Source organism: Lactuca virosa, chromosome 2, assembly GCF_052849685.1.
Source record: "Lactuca virosa cultivar CGN04683 chromosome 2, Lactuca_virosa_CGN04683_v6, whole genome shotgun sequence".
Classification (NCBI taxonomy): Eukaryota; Viridiplantae; Streptophyta; class Magnoliopsida; order Asterales; family Asteraceae; genus Lactuca; species Lactuca virosa.
In genome coordinates this window covers 112,639,314-112,661,970 of record NC_136427.1, presented here as the reverse complement: position 1 = coordinate 112,661,970, position 22,657 = coordinate 112,639,314, and positions in this window count along the sequence as shown.

Below are 22,657 nucleotides of genomic sequence, written 5' to 3'. Positions count from 1 at the left end.
CTCCACTAACAGCTTAAACAAAATGCAAAGTGTAATTTCATGGATTAGCACCTTATTCACATTTTCCTAAGTAACTAAGATTGGGAATTTATAAGTGTTTAGTTACTTAGTATTTATCATTATACTTATAATGAAGGGAGAATTATAGTCCTTGTCCTACCTGTTCGGCTAACGACCCTCCACCGGTCAAGGAAGCGGTGAGTGAGAGTGGACACCCATTAAACAGCCATTTTATAGGCAGTAACCTTATACCCCCCTTATAGACCGGCTTCGTGAATGAGGCCTACTAATGGTAAGACGACTTGCTCTTATACATATAATATATTAAACTTTTAATATTATAATAGTATAAGAGTGTATTTTAAACATTTAAAATACTTGGTGGTTTAATCTATTAATTAAACTAGACTTTTAATTTAATTAAACTCAAACCATATATTTATGGATTAATAATACTCTTTTAATTAAACGCTTTAATTAACTATTAATAAAGTCCATAAGAGTTAATTGAATTATTCAATAAAAACATCATAATTCCAATTATTAAATTCAAAATTAAAACCATTTAATTAATTGTTTAAGTTATGAACCCAAGAGTTTTAGAATTCAATTCTTCTTTTTTTTTTTTATCATAAAAAAACTTTTTCCAAATTCCAAAACTTGAGGGCAAGTTTTGTAACTCTTGAAAAACTTTTGGATTCCATAACTTATGGAGTTAAATACTTGTTTTATGATGAAAATTTTCATGTTCCATAACTTAAGAACAAGTTATGGAATTCTTTACAACATTAAGACCAAGTTTTGTAACTCCATAAAAAACTTTGAATCAATTTTTTTAAAAACCTTTTCATATCTATAACTTATGGAGATTTCAAAAAACTCTTTAGATCAAACTTTTAAAACTAATAAAATAATCATATCATTTTATCTTTTACTAAATTTGACCTAATTCAACTCAAAAAACTCTTTAGACCAAGTTTTGACAAACGTCATGTGTTTTTTTCCTTTTTTTTTCTCAATTTGAAAATAAAACATTTGCATCAATATAACAGAAAACAACCCATGGCTCTGATACCACTGTTGGGTTTTGAGCATTCTAACACTCCTATGGTGTACATGCAACCCTATAAACCTTGGATCTATGTTTTCTCTATTATACATGCAAATATTAACTATTCAAAGGTTTCATCCTAACTAGCATATTATGAAGCACCTATACTACAAAGTTCTAGTTAGATGACATACCTTTTGATGTAGCTTGATGTCTTCAAGCTTTAAGATCTTAGCCCCAATAGTGTGGAAGCCTCAAATGGAATCACAAATCACCAAAACACCTTGGAAGAACTTGAGAGAATATGTATGCACACTAAAATCGACCCACTCTTATTTTCACACACTTGTACCAATTTTGTGAGCCAAGGACCCCTTTATATATTATGGAGGATTAGGGTTACATCCATGTAAACCCTAATACCCATGACCTTTCATTTACATAGGATCCATGGGTTAAAAGCTCCATGGACCATCCATGAAAGCTTAGCCCAACCTAAATGAACTTGGCCCATTCCATATATATATAAGAGTCCATATTTAATTAGTTCTTTTTGATCACTTAATTAATTCTAAATTAATTCTTGATCAATACTAATTAAATAATATGATTCCATATTAATATATTAGAACTTATAATATATTAATATAAATCATAAATATACTATTCTCAAAAGACTATCCATATAAATTGTGCCGGTGAAGTGCAACCCAAATGGACCATGCCGGGTCGGGTCAAGTACATACCAAATATAGTTATGGACTTAGACATTAATCCAACAGATACAATACATCAGAGAGACATACTATACACTATACACTATAACAGAACGAACATACTAAGATGCTATAGCATGAGAACACTACAAGATCTAATTATACCAATGAATCACTAACTCATTGTTCTAAACAAAAGGTGATAGTAAAATTGGGTATACATGATCACATAACTTTAATGTGAATTCTACACGACCTAGCAATTTGTTTGCTGAAGTTGCGTTTGGTCCCCAGAATCTCTTGCAGGGAGAGCATATAGTATGGGTACTATTCCTCACATTATGACCTTACTAAAACAAACATGTTTTAAGGTAATTAGTACTACAGGATGTCAATTCAAAAGACAACCGTGTACTTATAATTTCCCATTACTTTCATTTTGTGACAGTTCCACTTGAAAGTTAATGCAAACTATTTTCGAGTAAAGATAGTTATAAACTAGGGAAAACTTACATTTTACAAACGACACACGGAACAGTCGAGTCTAGTACATTCAGTAGAAAGGGATCTATAATGCTAACTTTATGATTCCTTAGTGTATGCATTCAGGGATATATATTAATCGGGTCCGACAGGTAGTAGGATGTGTGCTTTCCGCTTCATTTCCTGTTCCTTGTTTGGTTGTGGGCTTAGAGCAGATACACCCAGCCTACTATCTATCCGAGCTTAGCTATATATATGTTCCGTATACACCAAGTAATCATAAGGGGTACCATGTATGGGTCAGGTCATAGGACACTAATTCAATGCACCGTTTTCTAGTACAAAACATACTTTTCAAATGAAGAACTTTTGGAATACAAAACTAGAAACTTAACCAGTAAAGGGTTTAATCCATTTTATTAAACCAGTAAAACTTAAAGGACCTTAGGTGGTTAATTCTATAATACCTTAGTTTATACACCAGGGTTATATATAATTAATATTCGATAGGTAGTTGGATGTGTGCCTTCCGCCTCATTCCCTGTTCCTTGTTTGGTTGTGGGTTTAGGGCAGATTCACACAATTAACTATCTGTTCGATATTAGATTATATATAACTAGTATAAACTAAGTGATTATATAAGGAACTACAGTGGTTATCATTTTATTATATGAAATAAGGGTTTTCTTAAAGGATATTTTCATCAAATATAAATGAACTATTACAGTTAACTCCGTGAGTACCGAGTGAATACGCAGGGGTTATATACAACGATGATCTAACAAACAATGGGATGTGTGTCTTCCGCCTCATTTCATGTTCCTTGTTTGGTTGTGGGCTTAAGGCAGATACACACAACCGATTGTTTGTTTACTCTGGGTTTTATATAACTTGTATCCATTTAATACTCATAGAAAGGACTGTAGAGTCATTTTTACTTATCTTTCATCAAAGCAGGAAATATAGGATTTTCTGGAGGAACAGGCAAACTTTTCTAAACAAGAACTTACTACAACTTACTACAACTTTCTACAAACTTTCTTACTACTTACTACATCACTAAAATCTTATGAACTCACTAGCTTAAATGCTGATCTACGCTTTCAAAATAACTTGTATTCTCAGGAGACCAGTAGACAGGTTCGCGCACTGGGATTCAGAAGATGGAGCAGTATAGCTTCATGTCTTTTTGTTATTTGCTATGTATTCTATATTATGTGAATCACATACTTTGTAAACACTTTCTTTCTAATGAAATGGTTGTTTATTACTTTGCTTACTATGATGCATGTCTTGTGATACTAAACATGACGTCCTCCGCCCCAGAACGTTTCCGCCGTTCCGGTTTTGGAGTGTGACACTTGAGATGGTCAAGCAACGCCAATCCTATTCAGATTTTATTGCTCGACGTATCTACAATTGACTATGATTCTTTTCTCCTCTACGTTCGATCTTGATTCCTTTTTCTCTTCATCTTGTCGCATGGTATGACTTCTTTCTTGTGGGACCAACGGTATGCTTCTTACCGTAATCGTGCCTCCCTCTATAGGAAATTTCAACAGGTCATGCACTGTGGAGGGTACTGCTTGCAACTGCCATAACCTGGTCCTTCTTAAAAGTATGTTGTATGGTGACAAAACTTTGATTATGTGGAAGTCTATCAGGATTGTTTTCTTCAAACCATTCTCAAAATCCACTAACATGAAAGGAAGTGAGATATTTACCTCCGACCATACCGACTATCATGCGAAGCCTATCATACTTGATATCATCGGCTTGACAAATGTCTTCATGTCTTCGGGTAGTCGGGCCAGGCAATGCTCATATATATTGTTAACCGAGCTTCCATTATCCACGTAAATTATGTGAATCAAAATTCTTCCGATTGAACCTTTGATGATTAAGGTTTGGTGGTTTGGCGGTATCAGGTCACTATTTGTGAACTCCAGGTTGGTCCATCTTTCTCCTTTTTATCAGTATTATGCAACATTCCCCTGCAATCATTATTACTTCCATGTCATAAACCACTTCATTGTTCTTGTTCGTCATTTCCTTTCGCTTTAATTCATTTTCCTTATCTTTTTATCTTTTCATACTTTCACAATCAATAGTTTCCTGACCTAACTTCTTATGAAAGTCATAATATTGGTTGGGATCTATGGGATACCTTCTTTGATTACCACTGCCATTTCCTCTCCCCAAGCTTCTCTAAGGGTGAACATAGAATGCTTCTTTTTTATACAAGGTGAGCCTCCTCCTCTTCTTCTATTTTGGTCGAACCTTCCTGGTCTTCCCATTCAGGAGAATACTCCGACTGGAGTATTATAGGGACGAGGGACGTATTTCTCCATCTGAGACATTCCTTTTCTTTTTATCTGGATCTTTTCAACACTCTCATCTTCTTGCCTAAGGAATTTATTTACTTTTCTTATCATTTCTTCCACATGCTACCAATCCCTTCCTACCAACTTTCTAAACAACTCCCCTTCTAGCAACCTAAACGTGAAAGTTGGTATGATCATGGGATCATCTTGAGTAGGTATCTTCATAATTATTTCATTAAACTGTTTGAAGTACGCCTTATTTGATTCTCCATACCGCTATCTGCAAGAAATTATAGCGTGTGCTTGGTGATGGAACAATCATTGTTGTATAAAATTGTTGTAGAACTTCGTGCATAAGTTTTCAAAGTTACTAATACTCTTAGTTGGTAAGATGGCCAATCAGTATCATGCTGATCCATCTAACTTAGGATCAGCCTAAACTCCCTCAGCAGGCTCGTCTGAAGGGCTGACTTGTTCGATGAGGTATATACCTCATTACAAACAATTATTGCATGTGACCATATACTTACCTATCGCCTCATATAAAAACAATGACAAACACATTCCAAAAGTTAAATAAATACCATGGTGAATGGCCACATTTGGTCACACGTATCGAGCGTGGTTGGTAATTGTCAAAATTTTAATCTAAAATAGTGGTTATTGTTTTCAAAAACTATACATTCGTCACATGTATCGCAAATAAAATGTGGCTAACACTAGTGCAACATCCATAGAATGCCAATAAAATTTGAACCTTTCAAAAAAACCCATTTATTAAAGAGGTGTTTACAAAACCGTTGTTTCCAAAACATTTATTTAAAACCAGAATTATTTACACATAGTTTTCAAAAACATTCACGTTATCAGAGTATCCCAGAAACCATAAGTTCCAAAAACACGAGGATGTATATGGTCACGCCTTCACCTTGCCACGATCCACTGAAGTACCTGAAACAACAAACCAAAACTGTAAGCATGAAGCTTAGTGAGTTCCCCCAAAGTACCAACACACAAGAAATGACATATATACAAAAACGTCATACTATGGGTCCAATCAACCATCGGGTTGGAATACCTCAGCCCTTAACCATCAGGTTGGAATGCCAACATACTATGGGTCCAATCAACCATCTGGTTGGAATGCCAACATACTATGGTTCCAATCAACCATCGGGTTGGAATACCCTCGGTCCTCAACCATCGAGTTGGAATGCCAACATACTATGGGTCCAATCAACCATCGGGTTGGAATACCCTCGGCCCTCAACCATTGGGTTGGAATGCCCCGACCTGTTGGCTTATGTACAAAGCAGAGAAGCCTCAGCCACCAATCAAACGTATGTATATATATTAGATAAACATATAACAGTCTACAGCCAGTCAAACAGATCTAACAGATCACTAAGCATAGCATCATCCTATCTACCAGGATACCGATCCAACAGATCATATCAGTACAAGAAAATGCATAACAGGATCTTAATCTACTGGGCCAGTATTGGTTCCTTCGACCCGCAAGTACAATGAGGAAAACTTACCTTGCATTGCCGATTACACAGACGATCCATGGCTACTAGCTTCCAGATCCCTGAACCGCCACATCAAGACAGCACCCCATCAATAGCTGATTCCATGTATAATCTCTAACTGCAGATCCGCGCTAACAGATACCAAAATGACAATCCATCAACCTCTAGTCACTCACTCATATTATGAGTCCAATTTAGGGTAAAATACCTTTTTACCCTTCCTCCAGCTTGGCCTAAAGCCAAGGCCCAAAATAGATGACAAAAGGCCCAATATCAAAATAAACTCCTTAAGTTTGATTAATTTCCAATTTTCCAAATTGGGCCTAATTCATTTCATGGCCTTCGCCCAAGAAGATCCAACAAGCCAAAAGCCCAACCATAAAATCCCAGACGGCCCAATACAGCCCAATGCAAACAAAACCCAAATCTTGATCCAAAAGGCCCAAATTACTTCAAGGTCCATACTTGGCCCAATTTTCTAAATTGGTCCCAATGCCTTATTGGGCCTTATCCAAAGGTTCGATCCTCTAATTAGCCCAAAACACACTTATCCAGTTAGTCCATTAGGGCCCAAGTATCAAAGCCCAACAGATGGCCCAATACCCGAAGCCCAAGTCCGAAATCCAAACAAAGGACGTACGTGGGGCGTACCCCTTAGGTACACTGGGCGTACTTCGCCTCGCATTGACCACCATCGGGGTGGTTGACTCCGTACGCAGGGCGTACAACAACTTACGCGGGGCGTACCCTTGTAGAGACCAAAATCATGATAAGTGCTTAATGGCTTAAGCACTTAAGCCCAAACTTTAGATACATGGTCCAAATGCACATTAGAGTCATAAGTCTCAAACTTTATGACTTTAGACGTCTAAAAGCTCTTAATACAGGGTCTTAATCCATTAAGACCTTTCTACCAAATACATGGGACATTTCTAACCATTGGAACCTCATTTTTATGCCTTAGGACCCATCCTAAGGTCTGAAAGGACAGCTCAACATGTCCAAAACAAAGCATGCACAAAATTGGGACTTTTGGGACAAGAAGAACACCAAAAAGCAACCAAAGCAAGGTATAAACAATCCAAGCATAAAGGTAGAAGCTTTATACCTTCTGAAGCTTCCCAAGAAGATGACAATCCCAGATCTACAAGCTTGCTTCACTCTTCAATCACCTTGATGCAACTTCTTCTTCTCCATGCATACAAGAAGCACACTCTTAGCCCATACACACACTCTAGAGAAGCTAGGGTTTGCCAAAATGTCCCAAGGACTTGGAGGCTGGAAAAAGATGGGAGAAATGGTCCATAAGATGCTTAGATACCCCACCAACATCAAGAATTAGGGTTTTCACCCGGACATACGTACGCCATGCGTACATATGCGTACGCCCAGCATACTAGGCGCATCGTAGTACGCTTAGCGTACTCACATGTACGTCTAACGTACAGCTTCTGCTCCATAAATCACCATTTTGCCACTAGGGCTTCCCATGGCCACTTCATTCCAAACCAAGGACCAAAAGTGACATACTTAAAACTCAATGGATGGATTTCAAATTACTTGAAAATTGGGGTGTTACAACTCTCCCCCACTTAAATTTGATTTCGTCCTCGAAATCATTCATTACCATCCCCGGCATGCCTGACATCCCGAGGGAGACACCCACAACCTTGAACATACCATAACCCTCCTAAGGCGACCAAACTCAACAGAAGAATTTCCACCTAGGAGAAAACGAATCCATAATCCCACGCAACAAACCAACCCCACTTCACCAGAAAATATGGAATATGGAACTTCGAATTTGTTCTGACTCCCTTACAGTCCGCCCGTACTAACCATCGCTAGTTCTATTCCCCTTATTCCCTAAACTGACTATTCAACCCTGAAAACCTGAAGTTCCTACCAGAAACAAAATCATAGATCATACGCTGCTGTCGACAATTCTTTTCCGGAAAAAGAGATTAGATATTATTTCAAGAGAAAGCTCATTCAAATGACCAGATTTCCAGGGATATAATAAACAACGGGAGACAAACTGGGAGATGAACCCTTTTAGTGTTGACAAGACAATGCTTGAAACAACCTAAAAATACGGTCCAAAAATTTCATTTTAAATTTATCAATAATACCATGGTAATCCAAAACATCTCATAAAACATAAGTGATAGTATCTTAAAACATCATATCAGAATACTATGTCAAAATCACATGTATAAATATCAGAGTGAATCCTCCCAGGCTAAAAGTTGTGGTGTGTGCAATGCAGTCATCCCGAGTTCTTCCCCTTACTAGCGGAAGTACCTGAAACCAAAACTGAAAACTGTAAGCACGAAGCTTAGTGAGTCTCCCCAAACTACCACATACCATACATATAAACATATATAACATACATTGGGCCCCGCCCTGCTACCTCAGACACTGCCCGACATCGGCCTTGTCCGGCATCGGGCCCCGCCCGACATCGAGCAAAGCTCGACATACATATGAGCATAACTACTAATACACAAAACATGAGCATAATCACCTAATTATAGACATATAAACATTCCTTAGGCCCCGCCCGACATCGGACCGAAATCCAGAAGCATATAAACATTCCTCGGGAACCGCCCCGACATCGGACCGTAGTCCAGAACATACAAATACAACACATGCAAGAATCACAAAGGCATCAAGCATATTAACATTCTTCAGGTACCGCCCCGACATCGGATCGAAATCCGGAAAAACATGTAAACCTACATCGGGCCCCACCCGACATCGGACCTTAATCCGGAACATACTAACATACATAAATGGGCCGACCTTTGTGCCTTCGACCCGTTCCTACTAGTGGAAAACTCACCTCGTAAGCTAACTGCGAAATCTCGTGTGAGGAATCTCTGATGGATGCTCCAACGACTCCCCGACTATCATTATTACAATAATACTTAGTCAAAATATGATGATCCTTCTTAGGGTAAAATGACCATTTACCCATGGTCAAAGTCAACCTTCTGGTCAAAGTCAACGTTCTGGGTTGACTCAACTCGTCGAGTTCTATATATCAAAAACCCTAAAATTACGATCCAACTCGTCGAGTCATCCCCCTGACTCGCTGAGTTCCCTGGTTACTCATAGTCACCATTAAGCGAGTCAACTCGTCGAGTCATCCTCAGACTCGTCGAGTTTTATCATATTCAGAATCGGGACATAACGACACAACTCGTCGAGTCCCTCTCTGGATTAAGCTCCTACTCTTCAGATCTAATCTTCTTCTTTCTCATATACACTGAAAATGTCATTTTAAGGGTAAAGTTTCCAACTTTACCCACTACTACCCTTATTTGATGCGTTTAGATCAAACCCTAAATCCTAAGGACTTAGTGGTGGATTAGTGTCTAAGTCCATAACTATAATTTGTATGTACTTGACCCGAGAGTAGCATGGTCCATTTGGGTTGCATGGCACCGGAACAATCTGAAGGATGGATAATTGAGAAGAGGTTATTTATGATTTATTAATATGTTATAAGTTCTAATATATTAATATAAAATCATATTATTTAATTAGTATTGGTCAAGAATTAGTTTGGAATTAATTTTGTGATCAAAAGAAACTAATTAAATATATGGGGATTGATTATGTAAATCATTCATTCTTATAATGTGGGCTTATGATCCATAGTTCCTTATGTTGGGCTAAACCCATGTGGTGACCCATGGATGATCCATGGAGGTTTAAACCCATGGAGCATGAGGAATATGGAAGGTCATGCACATTAGGGTTTGCATGGTGTAACTCTAATTAAGCCACACTATATAAGAACCCCTCTAGCTCATGAAATTGGCACTAATGGTTACACAAGAGGGCAAGCCGATTTTATTAGTGCAAGTAACCTCCTCTCAAGTTCCTCCATTGTTGGTGGTGTTGTGTGATTCCATTTGACGTGCAACACTTGGGGCACTAAGTTCTTAAAGGTCCAAGGTTTCAACTACACTAAAAGGTATGTCATCTAACTTGTATTTCATGTTGTTTATACTCCATTGTATGCTAGTTAGGATGATGCTTTGGAATATTGAATGTATGCATGTATAATAGAGAAAACATAGATCCAAAGCATTTAGGGTTGCATGTACACCATAGGAGTGTTAGAATGCTAAAAACACAACAGTGGTATCAGAGACTAAGGTTGTTTTCAATTATACTTGATGCTACTTGTTGTTTAAGCTTGAAAAATCGATTTTCTGTTGTTTTGGACAGTGGACTCGCCGAGTCCACTGGGGGACTCGCCGAGTCCAAGCACAATTCTAACCAACTCGCCGAATTTGTTCTTGCACTCGACGAGTTGGTGCTCCAGAATGCAAATTTTCGAGTTTTGTTTTTTTGCTAGAATTGGACTAGGATCATTACCCTAAGCTGTTTTTGAACTTATAAACCTGTTTTTGATGTGGTAATGATCATGCTTATCCAATTTAAAAGATAATTGTCAAAGTTTCATGTTTTGTATCTATATCTATTTATATCTATATCTATATCTATCTATATATCTAATAAAGCTAGCATTTTTCCTTGAACCTCATGCATTTGAAACTCCCGTTCATTTTTCCTTTCACCACATTCATTTGAAACTCCCATGACTTTTTAATTTCTTTCTAATAATAATTATAAGTTGGTTAATAAGGTTAAATAAATATCAAACCTAATGTGTAATCATATATAAACTAAATTTCAATATTAAAATAATATCTTTACTTCTACTTATAAAGTTATGTTTTCAACTTTTAAAATATTATACTTAATTTATTAGTTTTAATATATTGTTGGATGTAAACCATTATCATTTTAAAGATACAATTTTAGAACATTTTGTATAAAATACTTAAATTATTAATTTAATATAACATTACAGGGTCAACTTAAATATAAATTTTAGTTTACCTTAAACAAACCAAAAAATATTTTGTAAATAGTTAAAAGTGAAAAATTGTAATATCTTTCTAATAATGAGTATAAGTTGGTTAATAAGGTTAAATAATTTTCAAACCTAAAGTGTAATCATAAATAAACTAAATTTTAATTTTAAAATAATATATTTACTTCTACTTATAAAGTTATGTCTTTAACTTTTAACATATTATACTTCATTTATTAGATTTAAAATGTTGTTGTATGTAAACCATTATCAGTTTAAAGCTATAACTTTTGAACAGTTTAGACAAAATACTTAAATTGTTAATTTAAATATAACATTATAGTGTCAACTTAAATATAAATTTCAGTTCCACTTAAAAAAACCAAAGACTATTTTGTAAATAGTTAAAAGTGATAAATTATAGTGATAAATGCAAAAACTAAATTGTAATCTCAATTTAACTAAAATATTTCTTAAAGATATTTTTATAATCATTAAAAGTTTTCAAATAAGTAGCTTAAAATATCTTACAATAACAATAGTTAAAAATAACTATATATAAATGATTATATTGTTACCTTTAAAATAAAAAAACAATGTTTGATGTTTTAAATAATTATAATGATAGAAATTAAAACATTAAGCAAATAAATTTTAAAAAATTAATTAACACTAACAATAATTATAAATAACATTAAACCAATTTAGTATACGAATTTAGTATACGAATTATTATATCAAATTTAACAACAACATTATTGTTATATTTTAAAAAAACATATATTTGTAAATACTTCAACTATATAGGTGTATCTGCGCAACGCGCGGGCATCCGCCTAGTTAGTTTATATGATTAGGCTAATTACATGAAATTTGTTTGATATGAATTGTCCTGTTTTTATGAGTTTAATTTAGATCATAGACCAAAATTGTTTGATTTTTGTAAGTTACAATAGTTGATCTAAATGTTTTGATGAATTCCATAACTTGTCCTCAAGTTATGGAAAATGAAAAGTTTTTCTTTTAAAGAGATCATTAAACTTATAGGTTATGAACTTGAAGAGTCTTTTTCCATAAATGTTTTTATGAACTCGTTAATTGTCCTCAAATTATGGATTTTCAAAAGTCTATTCAGTAAAACATATATTAAACTCATAAGTTATGGATTCCTAAAGTTTTTTTAATAGTTCAAAACTTGCCCTCAAGTTTTGGAATCTGTAAATGTAAAAGTCTAACTTTTGAAACATTTAATTCCAAACCCTAGAATTTTAAAGGTTAAAGTTCTACCCTTATACTATTATAATATTATATGTTTAATATTTATATATATATATATATATATATATATATATATATATATATATATATATATATATATATATATATATATATATATATATATATATATATATATATATATATATGAACAAAGTCAATCTTACCATTAGTAGGCCTCATTCACGATGCCGGTCTATAAGGGGGGTATAAGGTTATTGCCTATAAAATGACAGTTTAATGGGTGTCCACTCTCAACTACCGCTTCCTTGACTGGTGGAGGGTCGTTAGCCGAACGGGTAGGATAAGACTCTAATTCTCCCTTCACTAAAAGTATAATGATAAATATAAAGTAACTAAACACTTATAAATTCTCAAATCTTAGTTACTTAGGAAAATATGAATATGGTGCTAACCCATGAAATTACACTTTGCACCTTGTTAAGTCGTTAGTGGAGCGTGTGTGGTTAACCGGCACACTAATCTGGAATGACAGTGCGTGGCAAAGGGTAGCTTGATGTTAATCATAGATCAATGGAGCGTGTGTGGTTAACCGACATATTGATTAGGTGGTTGTAACATTGGGTGTACCAAGCTAATTTGCATGGTTATTCACACCTTGTTTGTAATCCTCGGCATCGCAGTCACAAACTTGAAGGGCACAATCGAGATTTAAACATGCCATTGAAAGTTTCAATGAATCTGAAAGGATCTAGGAATTTCAATTCACTTAAAACCTAAAATTATTTTTCGTTTTTCTTGATGGAAATTGGTAAATCGTCATTTACCTACCTTCAAATATTTTGCAATTGGATTACGACATCCCTCTTCCAAATTGTAAAATATTGTGTTGGGTCCTAGCCTTAATATTTCATTTGGGTGTTATATTAAGAACTTAAATCAACTAACTTGAATTTCTCCCATTGTATATGTCTAGTTTAGACAACTATGGTCTTCCCAAATCTTTTGGAACAAGCTTTCCTCTTGAAGATGATGTCCCGCGGTTGGATCGTGGAAGTCGTACTTCACTTCCTCCACCTCCTCCAATAATTCTCCCTAACCCACAAGTTCAAAGACTTGAAAAATTCAAGGTCACCAAAGCCCTACTTGCAATGAAACATCAAGATGGAAGGCATGTGTGTACTCACGTCTTGGAGATGAAGTCACATATTAACAGGCTGAGAGTATTGGGTGTCGTTGTCTCGAGGAAGTTGGCGGTTGACTGGGTTCTTCAATCACTTCCTGAGTCATATAGTGAGTTCATTAAGGACTACTATATGACAGACCACGACATGACCCTTATTGATCCTACCTATTTGCTTGTTGCTGCTGAATCAGCAATGATTTGGCGCACTGGAAAAGCAAATTTGATTGGAGGATCTACTCCCCAAACTTCCATGGACATTGACAATGGAAACATTGGAAGTCCAGAAAAGATTTCTCTTTCCAAGGGAAAGAGAAAGGCTAAGTATGAGATTGTCTCGTGTACCATTTCCAAAGAGTCTATATGTTTCTATTGCCAAGAGAATGGGCATTGGTTGCGAAGCTGCCCTGACTAGCTGAAAGATCTGAGAAAAGGTAGAATCGAAAAGTTTGACTCTGCTTCAGGTAAGTCTACTGTCTAACTCTATTAAGTTCCTAATTGTTGATTCTTAATACATGATGTGACAAGGTTGCATTTTGATGTTTTGTAGGATCATGCAAAGGGAAGGAAGCTTAAAGGAAGAGTATGCTGAATCTGATCGCGAAGATGGATTTGAATCGCATGGTTCGAATATCGGATTTTTGAGCTACTGATTAGGAGTTATGATAGATTGCTAGGAAATATGTAATAACATAGTTTTCATTTGTAATTGCATTGTAAGGAAAAGTTTTTTCCGTATTTTATAAATAAATAAAATTTTATTTTTATTATATCTCCTTGCAATGGCATTTGTGAAAATTGATGTTTGTATGTTTCTATGTTAGCAATGTGAATTTGATTCTTTTGTTTGTGGTAGTGTCGAGAATTTTCCAAATAAGGAAAGAATCTCGTCACCCAAGTTTCAATTGGACAGAAACTTGGAATCATGCAAGTTGTATTGTATGATGAATGAGAATTTTCATCTTTGGTAAATTAAGACTAATTCCTTGTTCACATGTATATGTGAGTCAAGTGAAGGACTAGGGGATCGGGTACAATGGGTGTGTGATGGTCAAGATCCACCACAAAGATCGATAAGACTATTCGTGATGATTTACTAAAGTTTAGTAAACATGGTTATGCTTACAAGTTTAAGTATAATTCTGAAACATTGGAAAAGGTTCAATGTATGGCAAAACGAATGAGAATAATCAAATTAGGCAGAAAGATAAAAGTTTCTCCAATCTGAAAAGATGGGAGAGTACTTTAGTATCGTGTTTTATGATCATCTTAAAGTTTATGGAAAAACCATATCACAATTGATCCTCTAAAGACATCTTAGTGCATTTGTATGGCTAAGAAGAGGGATCGTGAATTGTTGAAATAGTTTAAATCAAGAAGATGAGTCATACTTCGTTCCCAAAACAAGTCTTAGAGTAATACTCCAAGATTGTAACCTTGAGTGACATGATCTTAAGAAAGGTTTAAAACACTTATCAAATGTAGAGTAAAAGTTTTCTACTCTTGTACATTTGAAATTGGTAAGTTGTGATTTTTGGATAAAACAAACACCAACTAAGGCCAATTGTGTGAAGTGTTTGTCTTGATTAGAATCCGCACTAACTCTTGAATATTGGTTTGTCAAGTAATGTTCCTTGACAAAGTGAATCATATATGTCAAGAGGTCAGTGGGAGTCTTAAAGATCTTGACAAGTTTCAAGAACTAATCAAGAATAAACCTATTGTTAAACACTAGCACACGACTTGAGGTTTGTGACCTATCGTGTTGGCATATTCTTGTTTCTGTGCCCATTCCAGTTAAATTTGACTATTCATGTGAGTTCTGAGAGTTCTTAATTGGTTGCATAACAACCTGGAAGCAATGGTAGGCCCTTGTGCTGCCAGGTAGCAAGAAATTAAGATTGAACAAGTTCAGTCCATATGAGTTTGGATTTGTCACTAACCATGTCTTGTGATTATGGTCATGACAAATTCACATGGATAGGAACACATACACCATAAAATCTAAGTGTCATAAGGTTTCTCTCCGATTCATGAAAATGATTGTGAGGAAACGCTTTCACTAAGTAGACTTTAAGGAGATAGAAATTGTGATATTTGCATTCTCAAATTCAATTATGATTACAGCATCCCTCTTCATAATTTGAATTGTGAGAAAAGGCAAAGGGTCTAAATACATGTCAAAGCTAGTGGGAGCATAAGTGTTATGCTATTGTCGTATATTCTGAATAGTTAAGACACACATGGAAACTATCTAAGGAAAGGTGTATGAGTTTGATAAGCCTAAATAAAGCCTAATCGAAGCATCTCGTATAAGAAATCTGAACTTTGGTAATGAAAGTCAATAAGTATTGATTTCTAGAAGTCCAACTGATTTCTGAATACATGTCAAAGCTAGTGGGAGCATAAGTGTTATGCTAATAATAATTATTATGCTAGTGGGAGCATAGTTATTATGGCAAGTGTTGCAAGTTAGCAATGTTAATTATAGAAAACAAAGGTTTCAATTCGCAAAGTTGAAGGGTTTGAAAAGTTGTTTTGCTATAATTAAGGGAGATGAATTTATACTTCATTTCAATTCTAAAAGCTTAGATTGAGATTTTAATCAAATGTAGTCAAATATATATGAATGTTATGTTGGAATGGTTCAACATAAGGAAATTCTATATATGGAAATGTTAATTGTGTTCTCAAATTTGATTATGATTATGGAATCCCTCTTCATAATCAAAATTATGAGAACATGGCAAATAGAAATATTATAGCAAAATACTGATTAAGTATCATGTCTTTATGTTAGACATTATGAATCGTGTCCCATATGCTTCGGGTATAGGATCGATTCATATGTTATAATGTTCTCGTGTTATAATTTTCCGAATGCCTATGGCGTTTAGAGGGAAAAAGGAATAGAACCGGATATGACTAAAGTGGTTAAACAACTTATAATGAGTTGTCATATGGAAAATATGGAATGTTTCCATATTGGGAGTTGAAGAATAGATGAAAAAGTTAGAAACTTTTATGCAAGAAGGATGTTCAAAGGAATGTACTTTTAATTTGAGACTTTACTTCCATGGAATTATCTTGTAACAATCTCCAAAGGAATATTTTGTAATATCATTGGTCAAGTCTCTGTGACTTTTGGCACCTAGACATTACAAAAGAATCTTTGCATGAGAGTTTAGAATCTAACACTTTCTAGGAGTGAAAAGAATTTGGAATTCTTACACTTGCAATAAGGATTTGAAATTTTAAAATGAGCATCATTGAAATGTTTTTCAATTGATCTATTTCACAAAGTAAGGACCATAGACAAACATAGTGTGCATGCTTGGTGCATGGCATAACTATTGTTTAGACAAACATAATGTGCATGCTTGGAGCATGGCATAACTATTGTTTTAATTCAAGTATTAAGTTGATTATTCGAAACATTATACAATGAATAATGAGTAATCAATATGGGACTCAAAAGCTTTGGGCCATAAAGGATCAGTATTATTCTTGTGTTTCGATTTGCATGTTTTGACTTCCTGAATAACTAGGTTTTTCAAACTATCCACAGTCGATCATACTTTGGAAGTAGGTATTGAGGCAAGACTGTCATGAATGGGTCTGTAGAGGTGTATTAGTCATAGCACAAGTTTGCTACAGTGTTCATGAGTGCTCCTGGAATAAGATTCGAGTATCAGATTCAACCCACGCTCATTTGAAACACTTCATGGATTTTATCACGAGTGATCATGAGACGATAATATATTATATTATTGAAACGGAGACATGTGAGTTGTAGTTGCGAGTCGGTTGCACATTGACATACGTAAACGCACCAGTAACTTGGATGTTGTAAAACATATTGTTGTGTGTAATTTGATGAGTAAGTACAAGCGAGCATTTGGGTCGACGTTTATCCGTTCCTCTTACCCCATGTGAATAAAAGCGATATCTGTGGGCCCCTCGATGATTTAGTGATGACACCAGGCCTGGACTGATTTGATTTGTTCAATTAGTCGGTCGTCATAAATCGGAAATCGGGAAACAACAGATGGACAGAGAGAATGATTATAATCCATGTCTCCGTCCATATGATATCAAGAATGGAGGAATATATGATCCCTTATCTAATGGACGCGTCATTGACTAGGTCGGAGTTCGACAACGACTTTTAAGAGCTACGATTGCTAGTCGGGTTGGAGACATTCCTGCAATGATAGTTATTAGACTTATCCAAGTGGGAGACTGTTGGATTAGTGTTTAAGTCCATAACTATAATTGGTATGTACTTGACCCGAGAGTAGCATGGTCCATTTGGGTTGCATGGCACCGGAACAATCTGAAGGATGGATAATTGAGAAGAGGTTATTTATGATTTATTAATATGTTATAAGTTCTAATATATTAATATAAAATCATATTATTTAATTAGTATTGGTCAAGAATTAGTTTGGAATTAATTTTGTGATCAAAAGAGACTAATTAAATATATGGGGATTGATTATGTAAATCATTCATTCTTATAATGTGGGCTTATGATCCATAGTTCCTTATGTTGGGCTAAACCCATGTGGTGACCCATGGATGATCCATGGAGGTTTAAACCCATGGAGCATGAGGAATATGGAAGGTCATGCACATTAGGGTTTGCATGGTGTAACCCTAATTAAGCCACACTATATAAGAACCCCTCTAGCTCATGAAATTGGCACTAGTGGTTACACAAGAGGGCAAGCCGATTTTATGAGTGCAAGTAACCTCCTCTCAAGTTCCTCCATTGTTGGTGGTGTTGTGTGATTCCATTTGAGGTGCAACACTTGGGGCACTAAGTTCTTAAAGGTCCAAGGTTTCAACTACACTAAAAGGTATGTCATCTAACTTGTATTTCATGTTGTTTATACTCCATTGTATGCTAGTTAGGATGATGCTTTGGAATATTGAATGTATGCATGTATAATAGAGAAAACATAGATCCAAAGCATCTAGGGTTGCATGTAAACCATAGGAGTGTTAGAATGCTCAAAACCCAACAGTGGTATCAGAGACTAAGGTTGTTTTCAATTATACTTGATGCTACTTGTTGTTTAAGCTTGAAAAATCAATTTTCTGCTGTTTTGGACAGTGGACTCGCCGAGTCCAAGCACAATTCTAACCAACTCGCCGAGTTTGTTCTTGCACTCGACGAGTTGGTGCTCCAGAATGCAAATTTTCGAGTTTTTTTTGGCTAGAATTGGACTAGGATCATTACCCTAAGCTGTTTTTGAACTTATAAACCTGTTTTTGATGTGGTAATGATCATGCTTATCCAATTTAAAAGATAATTGTCAAAGTTTCATGTTTTGTATCTATATCTATCTATATCTATATCTATATCTATCTATATATCTAATAAAGCTAGCATTTTTCCTTGAACCTCATGCATTTGAAACTCTCATTCATTTTTCCTTTCACCACATTCATTTGAAACTCCCATGACTTTTTAATTTCTTTCTAATAATAATTATAAGTTGGTTAATAAGGTTAAATAAATATCAAACCTAATGTGTAATCATATATAAACTAAATTTCAATATTAAAATAATATCTTTACTTCTACTTATAAAGTTATGTTTTCAACTTTTAAAATATTATACGTAATTTATTAGTTTTAATATATTGTTGGATGTAAACCATTATCATTTTAAAGATACAATTTTAGAACAATTTGTATAAAATACTTAAATTATTAATTTAAATATATAACATTACAGGGTCAACTTAAATATAAATTTTAGTTTACCTTAAACAAACCAAAAAATATTTTGTAAATAGTTAAAAGTGAAAAATTGTAATATCTTTCTTATAATGAGTATAAGTTGGTTAATAAGGTTAAATAATTTTCAAACCTAAAGTGTAATCATAAATAAACTAAATTTTAATTTTAAAATAATATCTTTACTTCTACTTATAAAGGTCCAAGGTTTCAACTACACTAAAAGGTATGTCGTCTAACTTGTATTTCATGTTGTTTATACTCCATTGTATGCTAGTTAGGATGATGCTTTGGAATATTGAATGTATGCATGTATAATACAGAAAACATAGATCCAAAGCATCTAGGGTTGCATGTACACCATAGGAGTGTTAGAATGCTCAAAACCCAACAATTAGATCTTGGTCCATAAGTCATCCATACTCCAAACTAAAGCATACAAACAGAGACCTAGGCCCTAGACATCATTTGAGGACGTAAAGTTTTTGCCTTTACCTCCTTGCATGGCCTTTTGGGGTTTAAAAGGCCAAAATGACTTCTTAGAGCTTGCATGGGGGCTCCAATGGCCATAAAGTTTACAGCTTTATGCAATAACAGCCCTCTATAACCCCAGATCTGATGATATACTTACTTGGGATGTCCATATCCCAAAGATCAAGCTTCTTGGACCAAAAACCCAATAAAGTGGAAATAAGGAGATCTAAGAAACTACTAAGCAAGTTAGAGACTTGATTACCAGAAAATGATGAGGATGAAAGGAAGTCTTTGGATCTACTATCTTCTCCTTGAATCCTCAAGCTCCTTCTTCTTCCCCAAACTTCAAAACACACAAAGTTCACTCAAAAATGGCTCACAAGCTCACAAATGCATTAGGGTTTCTGAAACTAGGGTTTGGGACTTAGAGGCTGGAAATGAGGCCAGCAAGTGGGGATTAGGATGCTTAAATAGGGTGAAAAACCCTAAAATTAGGGTTTCATCATGGAAGCCCTACTCGTTGAGTTGAGCCTCTCAACTTTCATCATGGAAAGTCCAAGTCTGAACGCTGCTTATCGGCATAGCTTTTCTGCCGACTCTGAGCAGTCTGGAGCCTTCTCCAAACCTGTTGGATCCTCTCAGTGGTCTTGAGTACGACCTCCGTACTCCCCATGACCCTCTGAACGACCTCACCCAAACAGATTGGGGTCCTAAACTTCCTCCCATAGAGCATCTTGAAGGGAGGTCGGTCTATGATGGCGTGATAACTGTTGTTATACGAAAATTCCGCTAACGGAAGATACGTATCCCAACTGCCCCCGAAATCCAAAATACATGCGCGCAGCATGTCCTCGAGAGTTTGTATCGTCCTCTCGCTCTGTCCATCCGTCTGAGGGTGGAAATAGTGCTGAAGTGGAGACGAGTACCCATCTCGTCGTGAAACCGCTTCCAAATTCTGGAAGTGAAACGAACATCCCGGTCTGACACCACCGGCACGAGCACTCCATGACGTGCCACTACCTCACAAACGTAGATCTTGGCTAGCTTCTCAGCCGATATACTCTCATGGATCGGGATAAAATGTGCACTCTTGGTTAACCGATCCACGATGACCAATATCGAATCTACTCCACGTGCGGTCCTGGGAAGCTTGGTGATGAAATCCATGGTGATGTCTTCCCATTTCCACATGGGAATGTCCAACGGCTGCATCTTGCCGTGTGGTCATTGGTGCTCGGCCTTGACCTTCCTGCAGGTCAAACACCACTCTACATACCATGCTACGTCCCGCTACATGCAGGGCCACCAATAATCAGGGCGAAGATCTTGATACATCTTCGTCGCCCCGGGATGGATAGAGAACCTCGACTTGTGGGCCTCATCCATCAGAACCTGTCGTACCCTGCCCCAGTACGGAACCCAGACCCTTCCATGCAGGGTCAACAACACACGACTGTCATAATCAAATGAGGCCACCTGGCCGATGATCCGCTCACACTTCCAGCGCTCCTCCTTTATACCCTCGACATGCGCCTCTCGGATCTTCTCCAGCAACGGAGTAATCACTGTCATCCTCGTACATATGTCTCTAATCGGAGCCGCCACCACCTTGCGGCTAATAGCATCAGCCACCACGTTGTCCTTGCCTAGGGTGGTAAAGGATCTCACAATCGTAATCCTTCACTACATCTAGCCACCAACGTTGCCTCAGGTTCAGATTCGGCTGATCCATGAGGTACCTCAAACTCTTGTGATCTGTGTAAATGGTACAACGAAACCTATAGAGGTAATGCCGCCAAATGTTGAGGGCGAAAACCATAGCCACCATCTCTAAATCATGCGTCGGATAGTTCGCCTCGTGAGGCTTCAACTGACTCGAAGCGTAAGCTATCACGTGACCCCACTGCATCAATTTTGCGCCCATGTTTGTGATCGAAGCGTCAGAGTAAACTACGAAGTCATCGACTCCCTCCGAAAAAGTCAAAATCGGTGCCTCGCATAACCGCTGTCTGAGAGTCTCGAAGGTTGCCTGTTGCTCAGGCCCCAGCGGATTGTCACCGACTTCTTGGTCATTCGAGTCAAAGGAACATCGATCTTGGAGAAATCCTTGATGAATCTTCGATAATAACCCGCCAGATCAAGAAAATTTCGAATCTCAGTTGGAGACATCGGAACCTCCCACTGCATCACGGCCTCTATCTTGGCCGGATCGACCAGAATACCCTTCTGGTTGACAAGGTGCCCCAGAAACTACACCTCGCGCAACCAGAACTCACACTTAGAGAACTTTGCGAAAAGTCTCTCCCTCCTCAGTGTCTCCAGCACCTCCCTCAGGTGCTCCTCATGCTGCTCCTGAGTCTTGGAATAAACCAAGATGTTATCAATGAAGACTATCACAGACCGGTGCAGCATCGGCCTGCACACGCAGTTCATGAGATCCATGAATGCGGTTGGAGCATTGGTGAGCCTAAACAGCGTCACCACAAACTCATAGTGACCATAACGGATCCTAAAAGCTGTCTTCTGCACATCCTCGTCTCTGAATCACATCTAGTGATAACCCGGTCGCAGATCAATCTTAGAGAACCAAGATGAACCATGTTGCTGGTTAAACAAATCATCAATACTCTGGAGGGGATAACGGTTCTTCACCATTACCTTATTCAGCTCCCGATAGTCTATACACATCCGATGTGACCCGTCCTTCTTCTTCACAAACAGGATCGGGGCTCCCCATGGTGAACTATTCGGGCTGAGAAATCCCTTGTATAGCAGCTTTTGCAGCTGCATAGACAACTCCTTCATCTTGGGAGGAGCCAACCGATATGGTTCCTTGGCTATCGGAGCCGCACCAGGGACCAGGTCAATCCTGAACTCAACCTGTCTCTCCGGAGGAATCCCAGGCAAATCCTCCGGGAATATATCTGGGTACTCTCGCACGATCAGTACATCATCCACTTTCGCCTTACCCTTATCCAGGGTATCCATAACATAGGCGACATACCCTGTGCA